Genomic DNA, 6,237 nt, shown 5'->3' on the forward strand with positions numbered 1-6,237 from the left:
AAATAAACCACAGACTCAACTCTTTAACTCTCAACTACAACTCCTGATTGAAAATGAGCAAATCCCATATCGGCTTTTTACAGAATCATTGTACAACAGATCATATCTTCACCATCAGAAATCTGACTGACAACCAAATAAAAAAAACAAAAGCAAATTATTTTCCTGCTTTGTTGACTCCGAAAAAGCCTTCAATTCAACTTGGCATGAGGATCTGTTGTATAAACTATTGAAGACTGAACTTTGATCTTCTGCACCAATTCTCCCAGACATGACAGTGAATCTAACCAAAAATAACGATATTCCAAAACAGACCCAGCCTCCAAAACCACAAATACAAATTCTCTCCAGATACCATTGCTTTAGAATACAAAAATATATACACACTATACCTCAACATCATCAACACAGGTAACTTCAACAAAGATGTGAACAACCTTAGAGACAAGGAAAGAAGGCCTTTTTATACCATCAAAAGGAACTTCAAGCTGGACATGCCAATTCATATCTGGGTCAAAATATTGGACTTTGTTAGAGAACCAGAGTTTCCCACTATGGTTGCAAGATCTGGGGTCCACTCGCCAACCAAGATTTTACAAGTGGCAATAACACCAAATTGAGACACTGCAAGTAGAATTCTGAAAATCCATTCTCCATATCCAACCGAAAACTCAAAATAATTCATGCAGAGCAGAATTATAATTTATTAATTTTATGAATATAATAAAAAGAAATCATTTAAATGTTATAATCACATAAAGAAAGTGACCCTAACATGTTCCAACAATATAAAAAAGCCCTTACATACAGAGACCTGGGGGAGAACCTCCCTTAGCAAGGTGGTTCTGGGAATCTATTAACAAACACAAGCAGAGCCCCCAGACAGAAATCCCACTCGACTAAATCAAATTATAAGTAAACAAAAAGAAAACTAGTTGATACGTTGGGAACAATCAACTGAGAACTAAAGCAAACTATAATGCTATCTGTCCCTAAACAGATAGAATACCTGACCAATTTGACCAATCCAAAACTAAGAAAATCCTTCACCAAGTGTAGACTCAGTGAGCACAGCCTCAGCAAGGCGAAGCCGCCACAGGCAGACCTAACTCCCCAGAGGAGACAGACTGTGCACCCACTGCACACAGCAGGAGGTGGAAACCGAGCTGTACTTTTTAAATCACCTGCCAACTACACTACAACTTCAGACACATGCTACCCAGATTACAACCAACCAAAAAGACTTTGAAAATGTGGCTTACAGCATAAAATGTCTGGGCGAAATAGAGCAACGTGCAAACACAGCAGTAAGAATTGTGAGCCGTTGTGACTGGAAAAGGACGTCCAATGGAATACAACCACCATTAAGACTGTCAATCACCTGTGTACCTGTGTACAGTGTAAAATACACTTCAGTATGTCTTCTGAAAATATACTTAATATGCTTAACTGTACTTTTTAAGTGTTTAAAATGACTGTACTTGAAAGTTGTGCTTAATTGAAACCACTTAAGTTGTACTTAATATACTGAAAGCTGAACTTAAATGCATGCTTAAATACATTTAAGGCATAGTTTTCCTGTTACTTTTGGTTACTTCCATTGACCAAATAGTAGCTACAGTAGTATTAAAATATACTTAAAAAATACAACATAGTAAAATTTTGCAAATGTAAAAAAGGTATTGACATTGAATTTAAAATGTATTACCAATCTATTCTGAAAACAAAACAAATTTACTGAAAATATGCTGTCAGTGAATTTTAACATAATTTTACTACATTTAAATTACAATTAAATGTTGCTGGAAATATGGAAAGAGTATGCTAAGGTTGTTTAAAAAAAAAAAAAAGTATTTTAGTCTGCTTTCATGCCCTGAAAACCAGCGCACCAACTTTGTGTTAAATGCAAACACATACATTGCTGCTATCATACAAACTGAACTTTAAGTGTCAGTAAAGTACAAGTAAAATATTCCAAAATGATTTAACGTCCTGTCATCTTTTCCCAACTATTTTTCTTTTAATTGAAAACGTCACTAGTCCGAAAAGACAACCACAGCAAAGAGACAAATTGAATCCGACAACATTTAAAGTCCGTGTCAAGTAAAAATAAATATGTGATCTGAGTTCGACATACCACAGAAAAGTGTGTTAACCACCCTGCCAAATTTGAATGATTAAAAAAATCGCCAAATACATGAAATTAGACTTCAAAGTTGTGTAAAAGTCAGTCTATTTCTCTTCTCCCAAACGCTGTGGGAGTGCCCCCCGAGTCCGCAGTCACGGCAGTTTCGCGCAGCAGTGCTATGGCGACCCCGCCGACGTTGAGGAAGTACTATGAAGTATTGGAAAACGACGTACCTAGTACCAAAACCGAGTAAAGTCGAGTCGAGTAGAGCCGAGTAGTGCTAGAACTGTTTAATGGAAAAGCCCCAATAAAGTAAACATTAACACAGTAATGTGGTCGCATTTTCAGTTCTTAACTGCAAATCTACACTTTTCTATTTTGTTTTGTTTTGTTTTATTACTTGTCTGTATACTGTATATTTTTAACAGTAAAATCATAATTCTTCTATTTTTATTTCACACTTGTTTTGGCAATGTCAGTCTAGTTTCCTCCTCTGCATCTCTCCTCTTCATTCAATCATTACATCCAACTCACACAGCAGTAAATACACAGAACAACAGGACAAATCTGTTGTTGTTTCTTCTCCTCATGTTTTTATTTTTATTTTATTTTTCTTTACCACTGCTGTCATTTTGTGTCTAAAATTAGCATGATCTGATTCCTCAGATGTGGTGGAAATGCAAGCAGGACTGCAAAATAGGGACTATAAGTTCCACATTCAGTTCCTGTAGTTCCAGTCACCGGAACTTAATTTTTAAACTGAGCTATATTGTAGACAAGAGAGCATTTTTTACTTTTGAACCCATATCATGTTTATTAAGACATTTGGGTATGTAACTTTTTATTAATTGTCAGGCACTATGAAATGCAACAACATTAAATTTGACATCAATTACACAAATGTCCAGCCATGGCAGGAAATACACATGTTGAACATTAATGAAGGTTGTATTCCACTATAAATACTTGCAAACAAACATGCACAACAGCAGCCATCATTAATGTTATTAATTACACCTGTGCTTTCATGCTATCACATGTAAAATGTCTACAGTGAAAAAAGGTCTATACATTTAAATAAAAACCCTTCAGGCTATTTAATAGGGTTTCATTTCTCTTCATTAGCAGTTCTCTCTGCACTATAAAGCAACTTCATCTATTAAAATGTCTTAAATTAGCTAGCCTAGCAAAGACGTAACAGTGCCTGCACCAACGCCCCTAAATTGCTTGCTAATGTTTTATAATTTCACCACAACTTCAATATGACTATATATGTTGGTTATGTAAATGTCATATAGCTAAAAAATAAAAATGAAAAAGTTAACCTACAATTTATCAATTTAAAAAGTGCAAGCTGCTGGTATAAATATTGGACTAAACAAAGCTAGAAACTGTGCTGAAATGATAAATTTCACCTAGGTATCACTTACTCAGCTTACTGTTTTGGTTTGATATATTATTATTGATATATTTTCAATATTATTATTTAATATTTCATACCTTTTTCCTTCATTTGCCAAAATTCTTGTGACGTTGACTGTACCAAATGACTCCATAACTCTTCAAAGTCACCAAGCAATAAGCGTATTTTGACTTGGCATAAAGAAAAACACAGGTGTAGCTAATTGTTAACATTAATGATTGTCATGTTCTGTACAAACTCGGTTTAATCCATAGACTGGTTTAATCCAGGCGGGGAGTTCCGCTCCTCTGAAACGAGGCCAATGCGGAAGTAATTTAAAACTGCATTCTATCAAAAGGCCACCAGGGGGCGACCGTTTTGGTGTCAAAAGGACTTCCGTCTCTATACAAGTCAATGGAGAATTCACCAACTTCTCACTTGATTTATAACCTCAGTAAACGTTTTCAAAATGTGTTTATGGTCTCAATCGCTAGTTTAAAGCCTTTTTCAATGCAGTATGATGTTCATTTGTGAAATGTTGGCCTCCCTGATTTTATATGTGACGATAAAGCAGGGTATGCATTAGGGCGTGGCTACATCGTGATTGACAGGTTGATTGGTTCACAGGTTCAGGAGGGCGCCTCATGCATAGACATAATAAAGAGTAGACACCACATTGGCTGCTGGGATACGAAAAATGCGGCCGCCATCTTGAACCGGTCATCCTATCCGTAGACCAGAAGTGTATATTTGTTTAGAAATTCTGAATATGATAATAGTGTGCCGTTAGAATTGAAAAGCTGACTAACCAAAATAATGCCGTGGGTGAACCAGTTCTCTAGAAAAAGTGATTTGTGTTTATATTGTATGTCCCTGTTATTCCAAATATAATATCTGTGGGGGGTGAAGTTATGTTTATAAATCAAAAACCAGGAAAGAAGTATCTGTTTATGAAAGTTGGCTAGTTTTATGGGAAGTTTTTCAATATTGTAGGTACAGAGTAACAGAAAATTAAGGCCACCGACTTTGGAAAATATATAGTTGGGAATGAAGTTCCAGATTGAAGTTGGGTTTCTGATGAATTGTTTGATCCAGTTGATTTTGAATGTGTTATTAAGAGTGGAGAAATCTAAAAAATTAAAACCTCCATTCTCATATGAGTTCATTAAACTTGATTTTTTAATGTAATGGATTTTGTTTTTCCACACAAAGTTATAAAGAATTTTGTCAATGGCAGTAGTGGTCTGTTTATTTACTTCCAGAGATATTGCTGTTTATGTAAGCCGGGATAAGCCCTCTGCTTTAGATAAAAGAATTCTGCCCTGAAGGGACAGATCTCTCTGAAACCACGAGTTGAATTTTTTCTGTGTTCTTTCTATAATGTGGGTAAAATTCAGAGAGCATCTGTTGCTTGTGTTTTTGTTGATGGTGATTCCCAAATAGGTAACAGACTCTTTTACAGGTATGTTGGAGATAGATGAAAGAGTATAGTTTTTAAGTGGTAACAGTTCACACTTACTTAAATTCAGGTTAAGTCCGGATGCACTGGAAAAAGCTGAAATTCGGTTAATAGTAACAGAAATTTGTGAGGCATTTTTTTAAAATAAGGAAGTGTCATCTGCTAGTTGACTAATGATGATTTCCTTGCCTGCTATGGATATCCCTTTGATGGGGCTCTGCTTGATGAAGTCAGAGAGCAACTGAGCACATATCAAAAATAAATATGGTGACACAGGACATCCCTGCCTGATTCCACAGCTCAAATCAAAACGTGGGGAAGTACCTGTCTGCATTTTAATTGAACAGTTTGCTTTCTTATACATAGTTTCGATAGCTGAACAAAAGTACCTACCAAAACCAAGTTTCTGTAATGCCTGAAACATACATTTGTGTTCAATGGTATCAAATGCTTTGCGAAAATCCAGAAATAAAATAAAACTGTCATCAGGGCAGTAGTCAGCATAATCAATAAGATCCAGGACAAGTCTTATGTTGTTGGATATGTGTCTGCCCTTCATAAATCCTGTTTGCGTTTCATCAATAATGTAATCCAGTACTGCTTTAAGTCTTTTGGCAAAGATTCCAGCTAAAATTTTATAATCATTATTGAGGAGACAAATAGGTCTCCAGTTATCTATGCGGAGTGGGTCTTTATTGGGCTTTGGGATAAGTGTTAAGAGCCCTTGGTTTAAGGTAGGAGGAAGAGTTTGTTTATGAATGGATTCGGTGAATACACCATGGAGGAAGGGGGCAAGTTTTTCAGCAAATATTTTATAAAATTCAGATGTTAAGCCATCAGTACCAGGAGACTTGTTTAATTTAAGTTGCTGGATAGCAGAACTGACTTCTTCCAAAGTGATTTGCTTGTCACAGATGTCTCTCTGGTCATTATTAATACATTTTAATTGAGAAAGATATCCAAAAAAATCATCTGTAGCGGTTTTATCATATTGTGATTTATATAAATTCTTATAGAACATTAAACAGTGATTGGATACCTTTTGTGGATCATCTGTGACAGTGCCATCAATGTTAAGTTTTCGAATGCAGTTCGCTTTACTGCGTGACTTTTCCAGTCTAAAAAAATATGCTGTGTTTTGTTCTCCTTCCTCCAACCATTGTTTTCTGGATCTTACATATGCTCCCTCTGCTCTGACTCTGTACATTTCATCTAGTTTGATCTGGTGTTCAATTAATTCTTGTTTGT

The sequence above is a fragment of the Scomber scombrus genome, chromosome 12, assembly GCF_963691925.1.
Source record: "Scomber scombrus chromosome 12, fScoSco1.1, whole genome shotgun sequence".
Classification (NCBI taxonomy): domain Eukaryota; kingdom Metazoa; phylum Chordata; class Actinopteri; order Scombriformes; family Scombridae; genus Scomber; species Scomber scombrus.